The sequence below is a fragment of the Pinus tabuliformis genome, chromosome 4_1 (genome assembly GCF_031772625.1).
Source record: "Pinus tabuliformis cultivar Carrire ecotype Pingquan chromosome 4_1, CPIR1, whole genome shotgun sequence".
Classification (NCBI taxonomy): Eukaryota; Viridiplantae; Streptophyta; class Pinopsida; order Pinales; family Pinaceae; genus Pinus; species Pinus tabuliformis.
In genome coordinates this window covers 509,943,140-509,960,288 of record NC_142303.1, presented here as the reverse complement: position 1 = coordinate 509,960,288, position 17,149 = coordinate 509,943,140, and the positions used below count along the sequence as shown (strand labels likewise).

Genomic DNA, 17,149 nt, shown 5'->3' with positions numbered 1-17,149 from the left:
TGAAATTTTGTGTACATGAATTTCAAATTCAGCAACATGGTTGTGTTCCTTTGTCCAAGATATTTCTATTGGCTACTTCAGTTCCCCAATCTTAGCCCTAGTTGCAAGATACATCTCTTAGAGTGAATTTATAACTTATTTTTCCCCTGTATTTTTCAGTTATAATTCCTTTGTAGTGGATTGGTTTCACAAATGTAATATGTTGTTGGAAGGATCTCTTCGAGCTATTTTATTTAATATATATAAATTTCTTTTACATGAGAAATGTACAAGCAATTTTCATGGCTTTTTTCATGTGCAAATGTTGTTTAGTGCCTAAAAAATGCTCTGCAAGTTGATAGCTAAAAAAATCAACAAAATTTTAATAAAATTTATTGAATTTTTTGTGATTTTATGTACTCTAAACCAATAATAACAACTTTCAACCCTTCTCTATGAATTCTCCTTATGTTGGAAAGTATATTCATGTGTATATAAATTTTATTTTCATTAGAAATGAACTAACTTTGCATGTCTCTCCTTAGACACTTGGCACACAAACAACCACTTTTCTTTTAAAATTTTGGTCCCCACTAGGCCCCATGGTTTGCATGGCACCTTTTTAAAGATCCACCAATATGGAAGGGTCCCAATTCATTTTCCACCCCTCCATGTGGAAGCCCTTTATTCATTGCGACTACATGCAAATTTCATTCTCTAGTTTTCTCACACTTGTAGGTCTAACAATTGATCTTGGAGTAGATCAATTGTAGATCTAACAATTGATAGTGTGTGACCCTCACACTTGTATATCTAAAAATTGATCTTAGAGTAGATCAATTGTAGATCTAACAATTGATAGTGTGTGATCCTCACACTTATAGATCTAACAATTGATCCTAGGGTAGATCAATGACCCACATGCTACATCGAGCTATAACATGCATGATAGCTTATGGTTATTTATGCTCCCGATCAGATCCAACAAATACGATTACACTGATCTAATGACCTATATCCATATCGAATCTCAACATGTGTGGAGGTTAAATGGGAGTTACAGCTCCAATGTAATTGAAGGCTACAATCTACTCAATTTGATAGCCCAAATCCAGATCAAATGTCCAACATGTGCATGGTTCAATACAAATATGCTTCCAAATGGATATAATAACTATGATCCACTCAATTAGATGGCCTAAATCTACATCAAATTCCAAGCATGCATTTAACACAAAAATGAATCTTGATGGATCTAACAACCATGATTCACTCGACTTGATGTGCTAGATCTACATCAAATCCTTAACATGCACATGATTTAACACAAAGATGCATCCTGATGGAACTAATGTCCAAGATCCACTTGAGTCAACAACCCAAATCTACATTGGATCCCCAATATGTGTGTGATTTAACAAAAAATTGCATCCTGATGGATCTAATGGCCACAATCTACTTGATATGATGGTATAAATATACATCAAAATTCAAGGTGAAAGGGGGTTTAATATCCCATTGAACTGTGACGGAAGCTAGTCATGGCACTTGTCCTCCTCCACATTCCAACTCAACCATCACATGGCACTACCACTTGACATTTCCACCTCATTGGTGATCCCATAATATGGATTTTTTTTTTCCATTCTTCTTTCCATCAATAAGGCTTATTTTCCCAAAATTCTTGTCTACATGAAATTAGTAGCTCCATTACTAAAATGTACCCATCTCTTTGCTAAGTCTAATTATAAAACAATAAGTTAACCTATATATCTATCATTCCTATCATTTTCCTCTTGAGTTGAGAATATATCCATATCGCTACTTGTGAATTTTATCGAACAATTTCCCAACAATATGTGATTTTCCTCTATCAGAAAAGTTTAACCCATATGGCCCAAATATTGTAAAGATGGGATTTGATAAGACTATGTAATTTCCCCAACCACTTGCTAGGGTGTAGTAATGAAACTTATCCCTATAACTTGATTTTTCAAGAAATTTTCCTTTTCTTTTATTTCCTATACATATGTTTTCCATATCCAAACGAATTATATAATGCAATGATCTCATGCATAGGAATACAGTCATATAACAACACCATTAATGTTCCATGCATATGTAGTAGACAAAAATACATAATTAATCATAATGTAATTCAAATAAATATTTAAAATAACACTTATCTGATAAAATTTACCAACTAGTTGCAGACCTCAAATGTTCCTCCCAACCATATGCCACACTACTCATATCATCTTAGCAATGAGTTGTCACCCCAAAGTTGGGGCATCAACTCCATAGCACCTTGTCTTATCTAAATTCAAGTACATGATAGTACCATACATAACCAGGTCAAATTACCCAACCACAAAAACCTCCAACCAATAAGCTCTCGTCCCCCATCAGTCATATAACAACACCATTAATGTTCCATGCATATGTAGTAGACAAAAATACATAATTAATCATAATGTAATTCAAATAAATATTTAAAATAACACTTATCTGATATATGTTCACTGAGAGGACTGAGCAATGGCATTTATCGCCTCACTGAAGATGGCATCCCTGTGTACTGAGTGTTTTTTTCCTTTATTCCCAAACAGGTCCTGGAACAGGTAAGAAGACTTAGTTTCAGATTCCTATGGGCTGGGGAAAAATAGAAAAAAGAATATTCCTAGGGTCTCATGGAAAAAAACTGTTGTTCCTAAAGAGCTGTGAGCATGGGACATTTAAAATTTCCATTGCTTGGAAAGAGCCTTGGCTGCTAAATATGTCTAGAGAATTATAGAAGGGAAGGGCTTATTGAGAAAGGTGGTGAGTTGGAAGTACATACAGCCTCTGTCTGTTGAGGATTGTATAAGATCTCCAAATAAATCCTACAATAAATCTTCAGTGATTTGGAAGGTGGTGGTGTTGGCCTTTCCACTGATCGGAAGACTGTTGGTTTGAACTTTGGAAGGTTGGGGGTGGAAACAACACAAGGCAGGGGGATGATCCTTGGCTGCTTATAACCCATAATCCTTCTTTATATTCTCCCTTTGACATAAAATGTGTGCTCCCATAGCCCAAGCATGATAAGGCACTGATCTTGCCTTTCATCCTCCACCCTAAAACATAGAATCCATTTTTTTTCCTTTTTCGTTTTCGTTTCCATGAAATAACAGTACTTATTTTTCCACACAGGAAATGCTTGATGTGCCATTGTTATACATTTTTGGAGCTTTCATTTCGGCAACAATGATTGCAGTGCTTTATTATTTTGATCACAGTGTTGCATCCCAACTTGCCCAACAAAAGGAATTCAACTTAAGAAAACCTTCTTCATACCATTATGACTTCTCTTAGGATTTTTGGTATGCAAATTACCTCAGTATATATATATTATTTAGAACTATGTTGTAATTTTTGTCAGAGTTCATGTTTAGGTTCAACTGTCACTGGCTACCCTATTCTGGAAGAGCTCTTGCTCTCCTAAAGACATCTTGATCTAACTCTTCATTCTTTGTTTTCACCTCCATAAAAAATCTCTAGTGGATTCATAAATTTTCCTTTTATTGTGGCAGACTATTTTATGTGGTCTTGTTGGCATACCTCCTTCAAATGGTGTTATTCCTCAATCTCCCATGCACACGAAAAGCTTAGCTACCCTCAAACATCAGGTACCAATATATTGGAATTATCAATTGCAACTTCTCAGGGCAAAGACACAATTCAGACATTTTATAGATGAGTAACTCACAAGTACTTTTGTTACAGTTGGTGCTTAGCAAGTTAGTGACAACAGTCCGGAAAAGTATGCAGAAAAATTCAACCTTAGGGAAATTATACGGAAACATGCAAGAAGCCTATGAGCAAATGCAGACCCCACTGGTTTATCAGCCTCCACCTGCCTTGGTAATGGTCTTATTTTTGAGTTTGGGTGTTTCATTTTATCTAATTTTCCTCTCCCTTTATTTATTTGTCTTGTCATGTCCCAACCATTTTTGCAGGCACATAAGGAATTGAAAGAGACCACAATTTAGTTGGTCGCAAGTACTGAGAATATGGATGCCCCAGTTGATGAATCAATTTTTAATGTTGACAAGGACGTGGATGACCTGCTTCCTGTTGAGGTGAAAGAACAGTGATTGAGTAATTTGTTGCAATCTCTGATGGTGGTTGGCTGTCTTGCAGCAATGCCCATCATTAGAAAGATCCCAACTTCTGTGCTTTGGGCTTACTTTGCCTTCATGGCCATAGAGAGTTTGCCAAGAAATCAATTTTGGGAAAGGATATTGTTTCTTTTCACTGCTCCAAGCCGTAGATACAAGTATGAACTTTATTCAAACTATAATGTGATTGAATTTAATGCTTGTAATATAGTTTTCAAAGCTGATCAATGTTGAACTGATGGTTACAGAGAACTTCAGGAGTATCATGCTACATTTCTTGAAACGGTGCCTTTCAAGACAATTTCCACTTTCACCATTTTCTAGACATGTTATATGCTGGCATTTTTTGGTATCACATGGGTGCCTATAGATGGTGTTCTCTTCCCACTACTGATCGTGTTGTAACTTGTTAGTCCCAAAAAGGCAGTATATCCTTCCCAAGTTTTTCAAAGGAGCACATTTTCAAGAATTGGATGCAGTAGAGTATGAAGAAGCCCCTGGAATGCCATGCAATATAACAGTGAGTGCAAGACACATATCCAACAAATTTTAAAAATATTACTCAATTCTATTTCATAAGCCCTGTAGCATGAGCAGTAATAAATTGAACTGTAACATATATTGGTTGCAGGAAGCTGGAATTCAGGGGTTCGGACTAGGAAACATGGGAACAAGTGAAAATGATGGCGAAGTTTTGGATGAGATGATTACACGAAGTCGCGGTGAGGTCAAACACACATATAGTCCACGTATAACTAGCTTAATTGATTGCACACCAATTCATGGATCTGAATCTGCATTAAGTCCCTAAATTGTAGAAGCTAAACAAATATATAGCCCCCGTATAAGTGAGATCAGACAGACACATAGCCCTCACAGAGGGCAAAAGCATTCGGGCATTCCCCTGGTTAGTCAAGGAAAAAATATGAGTCCAAGTGCATCTGGTTTGAGGCCACATAAACCAACTTCCAATTAGGTGTTTGGAGTCTAAATCCTCGACCAATAATCTTTCCCTTTAGTGAGCATATCTTATGTTGAATAATACATATTTTGTTGCCTTATCATTATTTAATCATTGTGCCATAAATCACTCAGTTGTATTTGGTGTGTCTTCACAAAGAACCTCTGTCATTCTCAGAGGACAGGGTAGACCATATAGTGCGTGTAAAAAAATGTAATGGAAGTTGAGCTTGAAGTATTTCTGTTTTCTTGAAGCATGAAATCTATTATGTCAGTCTTGTGGTTCTGTAGACCCTGGGCATGCCAAATAAGCATGGTGGTATTAAAGGGTCCTGTGAGTGGTTTGAGCTTCATAGAAAGTCATCCTTCTTCTACCAGTTGGATCTTAACCACAAAGTTTGTAGCCTTTAATGTTTCATTGAAATAAAAAATGTGGAAATTAAACTTGACAAATGAAAGGGAAATGGTAAGGCTTACAATATTAGAACTTCTGTAAATGTTTAGCCATTACCTTTAAAAACTAACCAAGGGCAATGTCAAATGATCAAGGATATGTTGAGATGGAAATATCTATTTTTCATGACAGTAAAACATTTAGATAATGGAAATAAAGAATATGTTGTTGGAAATAATACTGAGAGGGGGGGGGTGAATCAGTATTATACAATTCTTTTAATAAATCTTCTTTATTTGTTCTTTGAATTATTTTTGCATGTCAGTACCATAAAATAATGAGCATGAACAAAAGAAAACAGATAGTCACACCAAAGAACACAAGATGTTAGGTGGAAACCCAATGTGGGTGAAAACCACCTGCTGCAATATGTCTCTATCTTCTTTCAAATTAGAAACTCCTTTTACAATGGATTTGTACTAGTGCAGTCCTTTACCAGTACGCAGGCTGCAACCTGCAGAGAGCTACAACTCTCTCTCGTTTTCCAGTCTCTCCTGGAAGGGAGCTACAACCCCCTACTTCTTTTCTTACAAGGACCACTTTTCATAAATTTTCAAACTGGATCCATAAGCATCAAATGATCATCAAGTATAAGAGAATCACCCAGTCAACTGTAGTAACTAGATCAACAATAATAGGACCAAACCCAGAACACAGCAATGATAAACAAAGATTTTAAGAGAAGTAAGCACCCTGCTCAACTGCTTGCCTGCTTACGTAAGCACCCTGTTCAACTGCTGGCCTGCTTACTGTACTCACCCTGCTCAACTGCTGGCCTGCTTACAGTACGCACCCTGCTCAACTGCTAGCCTGCGTACAGTACGCACCCTGCTCAACTGCTAGCCTGCGTACCTCGCTCTGAGTCCATTGAACTGCCTGCGTACCGGCGCACCTGAACCCTTCTGTGCCTGCGTACCGGCGCACCTGAAATGCTTCGTTCCTGCGTACGTACGCACTTTTCTCTTACTGCACCTGCGTACCTCCGGGCATAGATGATTTCAAGACTTCAGAAGTAACCCAGACAGTCAGATCTACAGATCTGAACATGCGCCGAAGAGATCTCGGTCCATCAGTAGATTCGCCTTGTTTAGATCTAGACCAAATCTAGCCCTCATAAGATATTCAACCCAAAACATGCTCAAGCCAAATGATCCCCTTTGCTTTATATAGGAAAGCTCTTCCTTAAATCATGGATCAATACCACGAGCCGACACCATAATAACACAATACCGTCGGCTAAATACCAAGAGTAAAACATCAGAAAACCCCACATGTGAAATTCTTTGCCTTGAAATGTGTGCACTGGGGGTACGCACCTCCTGAACGGGATAACTGTGGGTATGTACGCACTTTATGTAACACTGACCTGCGTGTACGCACCTTATGCAAGGTGTACCTGCGTACCCCTTATTTTCTTCAATATTTAGTAGCTGATCATCAATCTCTGCTGCTGACTTGAAGTACTGTGATCTATCACCTGAATGGGTTGCCATCAAGGACAACACTTTAGCCATAATGCCAACATATGTGCATTCAAGTTAAATCAGATTTATCTTGAATGGTTGGGAAGATTTGTTATTATCTTTAATAATTTAAGTCTTGTAAATCAAATTCAGATTCCACATTTTATTTTGACATATTTAATTTTCTTTTCAATCGTAAAACATTACAAATTTTATTCAAAATATGTGCAGTTACTATTTCAATGTTATATATCCATGCTTTCAATGAAGCTCCTCCATGATTTATCTCTAGTCCGTGTGGTCAATGGCAACAAACTTGAAGAAAAACAAGGAATATGAAGCCTGTGTGTTACGTTAATTTATGAGCAGTTTTATGCTCTGCAGTATAATTTGTGAGAAAATTGGCTACAATATTCAACAGACAGGACATTATGAGTTTCTCAATTTGTGCTATTATATGCTATGGATTTTCTAACCGATATCTTGAAAACGCGGTCTGCACTTGCCATCTATGCCTGAGTTCTGTAGTGGTTTGTTACTTTCAAGCCATGCCTAATGTCATATTGTTTGTTGCAACTTTAATGTAGAGAGCTAACCAGGAAGGCGTTGGTTCATTCATAGAGGATGCTTAGGCAGGATTCCAGGCTTTTCAAAATAATTGTGATTTCCATCACTAGTCATAGCACTTGATATAAAGTTGGGATATTCATGAGTGTGAATTTATGTTTGTATGTTTACATACTTTCTTATGAATTAACTGATGATCCGTAGCATTAGACATTAGACAATTATATTTGTATACTTCTATTTTAAACTGAAACAAATCCAGGGCTAAAAGGAATGGATTGATTGCACTAGTCATCCTTCTATAACTTTCCAACATAGGTTGGAGTAAACATATTGTAATTTGGGTAATTTTTCTAACTGCAAACAGGAACATACTTGTGTGTTGGCAGGGTGGTTACGAGGTCCCTAGAAGTGATGAATTTGAATTTTTCTTGGTTTTATCTATAGTATTAGGTTTTTTTCTCATGCTTTCTGTGAATGAAACGGGTGAATTTTATCCTACACCCACTAGGTTATCGATATGTAATTTCGGTAATTTTGATTTCAAAAGATATTTTAAAGAAATGCAATGATTTCATTTTTGTATTCAATAAACACAATATTCTAATGGAATTATGCACTTGTGGTTTACCTATACAGAGTCCATGGAGAAGTATTAGTGGTGTGACATCAATTGTCCTCAAGCAGAGGCTTTAGTTTTACTCTTTTCTGGAAGAAAATACTTTCTTCCAACATTTTTGAGTTCCATGAAAAATTTGAAAGTCCTAATAGTATTCAATTATGGGTTCAAGAGAGACATAGTATTCAATTATGGGTTAAAGAGATCCACACTGAATGATCTATAGGCCTTATCTTAACTTAGTTTAAGACTATTCACTTGGAGAGGTTTCATGTGCCCCCACTTCAAGAGCATAGTAAAGACATGTAGAACTTAGAGAAGCTATCTTTAAGATTTTAGTGAAGATTGGAAAAATGTCTGGGTTCAATAACACTCAGTCAAGCATTAAGCTTCCAATAATGCTAGATTTTAACCTGGAGCACTTTTGTGATTTGGAGGATATGCCCCCGCGTATTTGTGACACTCTTCAGTTGTGAATTGGACTATTACTAACTGTCATTTTCTTCAAAAGTTACCTGATGACTTCGGGAACCTAAACTCTTTAAGAATGTTAAGGTAGGAAAGAAAGTACATTATGCTAAGTTCTCTTATGCTTTTCAAGTTTTTCTTGGATATCTACAACGTTTCAGGTAGGAAAGTACATTCTATTAATGAAAATTTGTCTTGATAGAAAGGCCCAATTTCAAATTCTAATGCTTTCAAAAAATATTGTATAACTGTAATGTTTCTAAAAGGAAAGCATATTTTTTCAATTTAAGTATCATGATCCCATATTCCAACTTATTTTTCAGTAACCCATTAGGCTTTGTAGCTTTGAATAAATCCATGTCTTTTGATAAGATCCTCTTCCAAATTAGAATGCAGTTTCCTTTTGGCAATAACCACAAACAATGTCTTGATTTTGTTATTGAGAAAATAGAGGTTGTGAAACAAGCCTGTTCCATACAAGGACTTGATTCATTGATTATGTATCAATTATGGCTCTTGATGTAACAATGTCTTGATTTTGTTGCTTGAAAATAGAGGTTATGCTTTACTATTTCACATAATTTCTTACAATCATTCCATAAGTATTGATTTGTAATCTCAATCACTGAGGGATGACAGTAATGACAAAGGTAATATTCCATGTTTTGAAGCTCCCCTCTTACTAAATATTTAAATATATCACCAAAATTTAACTGTTAGTTAAAGGAATTGTATTTGATTTGTAAACAATTCATTGCTTGATTTATAGATTTTGATTTTTTCCCTTTTTAATTTTTTTCTTAGATTTGGTATGAGATATCTTCCAAGATTTGGCTTCCCTAGTTTCCCCACCATAGCTACGAGATTCAGATGGTATCATTAAATATTCTCGGAACGTTACAACTTTTCCAGTAAGTGTGCTTTGAAACATTGTTGTTGCTTTTCCATGGTGTTAATGCAAATAAGCACTGCAACTAGTGCCATTATTTAGATTAAGTGCCGAAATCTAGGTGGTCTTGTAATGATGGAGTGATTTTTTTCTAGCTACTAAGGCCATATGCATTTTTATCTCTTATGTTGTCCTGATATATTCAAATTCAGAATAAGAATTGAGGTCTCGTTTCCACTGTAGATTGCAGTCAGTTTCTTGAACATAATATATAGTAGATTATCTTTTACTAATCAACTGTGGATGTCATCCCTTGCAGAAAAGGAAATTCAAAGTGACTTTGATTTCACATTGATTTGTCAAAACATCCACACAGGAAAGGAGATTCAAAGTGACACTGATTTCACATTGATTTGTCAAAATGGAGGCAAGAGAAAAGGAAACTTTGTATTCAACAATGCTCTTAATTTCATATGTACATGCACAGACATATTAGTAGAAAATATTGAAGGGTTGCCTAAGTAATATTTTCCATTCCACTACATTCTTTACAGCTTGTATATAAATAACTCGAAACAATTCATTACACTACTTGTTATTCTTTATTAATCAGTGGTTAAGATTTTGATATTGAACTGGCTAAGATTTTTCTTCCTTCTGTGAAATTATGTGTTCTATAATGCTTCTTTTCCATTCACTATGTATAGCATATAAAGTGTGTCTAATGGAGTAGGAAGATTGGAAAGTCGTGTGATCCTTGAACTATGTTACAAGGAAAAAACCCAACAGGGCAGGGTAGGTGCATCCCCACAAAGGGGTCACAAATACCAAATTTGGTATTGGCTAGTGCCTTGAGCTAGAAAATTTCCTTTACCCTTGTATTAACAGTGAATCTAGAGAGGATTCTAATATTATCTTTATAAGATTTATATCAGTTAAGATTGATGAATAAAATTCATGAGACATGAGCTAGGATGTCCTTGCAAGGTGGTTGTTGATTATTGGAAGCTATGATGGCCATTATGTCAGGCTAGGTGATCGCACTCCCTTGATCGTGAGCACGATTGTAATCAAGATGGAAGACTTCATAGTCTAGATTGAGTGTTTAGTAGTGATAGTTAGTGGGCTCATTCACAAAAGCTTCTATTTCACTAATCCTTTTTATAGAGTTGTCAGATTCAATTTCCAAAAGTTTTAATTACACTATAGAGTTGAGTTCTGAGAGAGTTGTGATTCATAGTGTTAAGTATAGCAGCTATGACACTTGAATGAAGACACGCATAGTACATGTATCAGACTCTGTTATAAGCTTACCTACATATTATAAGGGACTTGGTTGGCCTTTTTATAATTTTATAAACAAGTTCCATGTCGTGGAAATGTGAAAAAAAAACAATGATATTGCCACCATGTGGCTCTTGTCATATATGGTTTTATACTTTTTCAAAAAATTCTCTAATAGTTCACAATGCTAAGATTCACTAGGACTTTACAAAGTTTTTTTATTTAGTGAAAGACTTGCCAAGATCTTACAAGATTTTATAATTGAGTAAAATATTCACCATGCCTGGTGAGAGATTCGCCAAAAAATTATATATACATATTATACTATTGATAAAATCGCCTTCCATTTTTCCTATATACCATGGAGATTCGCCCATTTATTATACATATAAATTTGGGGGGGTTCTTAAAATTTTCCCTGAATATGAGGTTATTGATGTCAATATATTTCTCATTGAGTGGAAAAGATCATTAATGTCACAGTTGGATTGTCAAACATATCAAAGTTTTGTTTCCTGGATCCAAAAGGGGAGTTATATGTTTCAAATAATTTTTATCTCACGAGATCAACTCAGATGCTCCTGAAATGGCATAGTTGCATAGGCCTTGGAAATACATTTCCAACAATATATGGTAGATGGAAAAATGCCTAAGGATAAAGGATTTATGTCTAATCAAAGAACATAACTTAAAAGGGTAAAAGAGTCAACAAGGAAAGGTTCTCATTCGGCATGGGACCCAAGTTAGGCTAGTCAAGAGTCAATATATTTGAGCTATTGCACAACAAGGAAGTGAGTCGATCCCCCCAACCTGTAACCATGTGGGACACGATTCAGAAAGAAACATTGTGTATTTTGATTAGATGAGAGAGATAATTTGTAAGGACAGGTGGAGTTATGGTGACGCAAGACATCAACATGTTGTAGGAAGCTCAAATGCCTGGGATGATGTCAACCTGATGTAAGCACATATGATGTGGCACTCTAGGACGATGACACATGGTATGTTGATTTTGAATTTTCAGGTTCCTAAGTTACCTATTTCCATGTGACACGTGGACCATTCATAGGAGGCCATGTGGCACAGAAGACACAGGCATGCCATTAACATCCAGGTTGGATAGTCAGTAGGTTGGCCAGTTTAGTAGAATGTCAAAATCCTTGACCTCATTTAGTTGAGGTCACAACCTTGAGTCATATGGGTGAAAGGGCCACCAGACAAGTGCTTAAACATTTGACGATGGACAAAGCAATTTATCAATGTACTTAGTAATGTGTGTGCCATATTTCACAGTTCAAATAAAGTTAGCAGATAGTTTAACCACATCCAAGCATGACTTGGTGAAGTTGGCAGAGAACTATAGTAGTTGGTATTGTATTTGGAAATCTAGCCATTTATGGTAGTTCGATAAGTTTGGAACTGGAGATAAACTTTCACTCAAAATTTCATATCAAAACAACAAATCAATGATTGAAGAAAATTTGAACACATCAACATGAGTAAAAATAAATTGAAAATCAAGAATATAATGAGATCAAAACCTCTGCTAAGTGTAAATTATGAGTTAAACATAACTATATCAAAAACTAAAATTATCAGCTCAAAATATTTATAAGCATAATTGAACAACCGAGTTGGTTGTTGTTGGTGCAATAGTATGCATATTGTAGTGTGCATCAACAATGAATCAAAGATGCATTAGGGTCTTATTGCATCATATTTGATGTCTTAAATGTTAGAAAATTATATATTACAGAGCAATGGAACACATCAAATATATTGCAGAAATATAAGCACAAAAAACACATAAAACAAGAGAGACACAAATATACGTGGTTCACCCAATTTGGGCTACATCCATGGAGAAACATCCAGTCCTTCCTTTTATATTATCCAGCAAACTGAAGAGATACAACCTACAGCAAATCCATTGTAATTCTCTCTTCTCTCTCATACAATCTCTTCTCTCTTTTGCACTCAGAATACATATCTACGTAGACGCAATACAATTCCCTCATATATAGTGAGGGGTTTCCTTCTAGGGAAAAAAACCCTAAATTAAACATAACTTCTACTGTAAGATCTCCGCCTAATGAACGACCTAGATTGACTATGAAATTACAACATTTTACAAGGAAATTTTACATCTATTTTTAGCTTTTGGGGCGTTGGCCCCCTGTGGACCCCCCTTGTAGCACAAATATTACAGGCAGCGCTGCTGCCACATTATGAACTAAGGTCTAATGTGGTGATACATCTGAATAAAGAAGATAATTAGGCTTCACACCCAACAATCTCCCACTTGGATACGGATTATGGAAACTCCAATGTTGCTTCATTTGCTGGACAATGACTCCACAATAGACCTGGTTATTTCTCATCTTCATCATCATACTTGAAGACCAATTGAAATTGAGCAAAATCTCATTTTCTCCTTGGTTACAACTTTTGTTATCATATCTGCAGGATTTTGGCTAGTGTGTATCTTTTCCAACTTTAACTGTCCATCTTCCAACACTAACCGTATGAAATGATACTTGAGTTGTATATGTTTTGTCTTGGAATGAAATGCAGAGTTCTTTGCAAGATGTATGGCACTCTGGTTGTCACTGTATAACCTACCCAACTCCTGCTTCTTAGCTAATTCATCCAGAAACCTTTGTAACCAAATCATTTCTTTACTAGTCTTCATAGCAGTAACATACTCTGCTTCCGTTGTTGAGAGTGAAACAACACTTTGCAATTTTGAAACCCAATTGACAGTTGTTCCACCTACAGTAAACACATACCCTGTTGTGCTCCTCCTTTTATCTCTATCACCCGCCATATCTGCATCAACATATCCCTGTAGAGCAATGTTTCAACCACTAAACATAATGCTTGATTTGTGGTACCTCTCAAATACCTCAGAATCCACTTCACTGCCATCCAATGTTCTTTTCCTAGATTTTTCATGTACTTGCTTACAACTCCCACTACATGTGTAATATCAGGCCTTGTGCAAACCATTGCATACATTAAGCTTCCAACTACTGATGCATATGGAACTTTAGAGATATAATCTATTTCTTCCTGAGTCTCAATACACATTTCCTTACTTATTTTGAAATGGCTAGCCAAAGTTGTACTAAATGGTTTTGCATTCTGTATATTAAAAATTTTCAACACCTTTTCTATGTACTCAGTCTGAGACAATGTTAATTTTTTATTCTTCCTGTCTCTAGTTATTATCATACCAAGGATTTGTTTTGCAGCACCCAAATCCTTCAGTGCCAATGAGTTTGCCAATTTTCTTTTGAGCACATTTATTTCCTGCATGTTAGAACCTGCAATAAGCATGTCATCTACATACAATAACAATATAATATAGCTTCCATTATTTTGCCTTTTGAGATAAACACAATGATTAGAGTGACATCTAGTATAACCTTGTTCAGATGTAAACCTGTCAAATTTTAGATACCACTGCCTTGCAGCCTGTTTTAATCCATACAAGCTCTTATTCAACCTGCACACTAGTTTCTCCTTCCCTTTTACCTCATATCCTTGTGGTTGCTGCATATATATCTCTTCCTCCAAATCCCCATGGAGAAAGGTTGTCTTTACATCTAACTTCTCAAGATGCAAATATTTAGCTGCTACTAGACTTAAAATATTTCTGATTGAAGTCATTTTAACAATAGGAGAAAATATCTCATTAAAGTCTATACCCTTTTTTTGTGCAAACCCGTTCACCACAAGTCTGGCTTTATACCTTTTTCTACCTCCATCGTCTTCCTTCAACCTATGAACTCATTTATTCTACAATGTTGTTTTACCTGTAGGAAACCTGACTAAGTCCTAATTCTGGTTATGTGCTAAGGAGTCCATCTCTTCTTTCATGGCTTGCTCCCACTTCTTCCTAGTTTCTACCTGCACTTCTTCTTCATAACATTTTGGTTCACCAGAATCAGTCAACAATACATAATATAATGAAGGAGAGTATCGTTGAAGGGGCCTACTTATCCTGGTAGATCTTCTAACACCAATTTCAGGTGTTTGAGGTGCTTGTTGTTGTTTTGGTTGTTGTATTTGTTCTTGCTGTTGATCATTATGATTTTCAAGCACCTTCACTTTATCTGTGATCTCATCAAGCACTGTGTATTCTCTGTTTTCTTTTTCCTGTTTCTTTTCCTGCAGCTGATCCTTATACAAAACGTTTTCATTGAATATGACATATTTTCTCCTAATGATTTTGTGTTTTTCATAATGATAAAAGCGATAACCAAAATCATTAACACCATATCCAATAAAGGTACATTTCTTTGATTTTTCCTCAAGCTTTGTTCTATTTTCTTTATTAATGTGGACAAAGGCTTCACAACCAAACGTCTATAAAAAGTAGTAGTTTACCTTCTTACCTATCCATCCTCCACTAGAATACCACCATCCAAGGAACTTGAAGGCCCTCTGTTTATTAGATAAACAACAGTATCTATAGCATTTGCCCAAAATTGTAAAGGCAATCCTGCATGCAATCTCATGCACCTTGCACGCTCCGTGATTGTCCTATTCATCCTTTCTGACACACCATTTTCTTTTGGTGTTCCTGGAACTATCTTCTCTCTGCGAATTCCATTTCTGAACAATACCTATCAAACTTGTTGCTGCAATATTCAACTCCATTGTCTAATCTAAGACACTTCGACCTTCTTCCTGTATCACTTTCAACCAAAGCTTTCCATTTCTTGAAAGTATTAAATACATCAGATTTATTTCGAATACAATAAATCAAGGTTTTTCTGGTTCCATCATCAATAAAAGTAACATAATAGCAAGAGCCACCGAGAGAAGATACCTGAGTAGGTCCCCATACATCTGTATGCACAAGTTATAATTTTTCACTCTTCTTTTCTTTTCCAACTATGAGGAATTTGACTCTCTTCTGTTTTCCATAAACACAGTTCTCACAGAATTTTAAATCAACATTCTTCAAACCTGGAAATAAATTTCTTGAGTGAAGAATCTGCATCCCCTTCTCACTCATGTGCCCAAGCCTATGATGCCATAGTGTGTATCTTCTCCTATAGAGGTTAAAGCATTAACAGAATTAAAAATACCATTACATAAATACAATGTACCAACCTTTTCTCCTTTTTCTATTACTAGGGATCCTTTAGTGACCTTCCAGGTTTTATCTGTAAAAGTAGTCACATAGCCTTCACCTCCCAACTGCCTTGTTGAAATTAGATTTTTCTTAAGATATGGAACATGCCTTACCTCCTTCAATAACCATTGATTTCCATTCCTTTGTTTTATGAAAACTGTACCCATTCCAATTTTTTTACAAGATTTGTCATCACCCAATCGAACCTATCCAAAATCTCCTTGGAAATAATCATGAAAATGTTTCCTATTAGGTGTGGCATGGAATGAGGCCCTGTTGAAGCCTCGAAAATCGGGTCGACAACAAGGGGGATACCCACCCGGTCCGGACCTTGGTTGGCAGCTCCTTATCCGTTTGGTATAGCGGGTCCGACTGGGGATAATGGGACCAGTTTCCCAATCTAAGGGGTGTGTGTGTGTGTAGAGCTGGATGATGCTGATCTAAGAGTACTTAAAGCTAATTTAAGTCAAACTTCTAAACTAACTCTATGCTATTGTAATCTTATGAGAAACAACACATCTAATCTACGCTAACCCGGGGTGTATTTCTTCTATTATGTGATCTAAAGAGATTTCGAACAATAACTGGTAATAAAGATTATTCAGCTATCATAAGAATAGAAATCAATTAAGATAAACCACTTTGCATAAAAAGTTAAGCAAAACAGTTGTGAACAGCATATCGCATAATAAGTTATTCATATATCAAACACAAATAAATGACTCCACCGTACAGAAGTGCCAAATGGTAACCCATACATTCATGCATTAACATATAAACAACTGAAAACTGTATATCACTTTAAGAATATAAGCAGAAATGGTCAAGAGATAAAAGTACCATTTATGACTAATCCTACTCACAAGCTTCAAGCAAAAACAATTTATCTCTACTTGTTCTAACATCTACTAAGAGTACAAAAGTGCAACATCAGTAGCAGATATCAAATGCAAACATTAATAAATCTCGATCCATCCATTCATCAAAACCTCCTCTGAGGGTGCAGAAGTGCATGTTCCGAGGACAAGTTTTTGACCAATTTCTGGACCCTTCTCTAAATGCATGAGAAGGGTTAAAATACTACTTCCTAATTCTAATAATAGTGTTTTTACAAAATTTAGGATGCGGTTTTCAAATGACCGTCCTTTTTCTAATCTAATTAA

At 35.9% G+C, this 17,149-nt stretch overlaps 1 pseudogene; it reads left to right on the top strand.

Moving 5' to 3' along the window:
- The window catches only part of LOC149176793 (putative boron transporter 2), a 31,052-nt pseudogene extending 26,105 nt beyond the window's left edge, over positions 1-4,947 (top strand).
- The last annotated feature ends 12,202 nt before the right edge of the window (positions 4,948-17,149 follow it).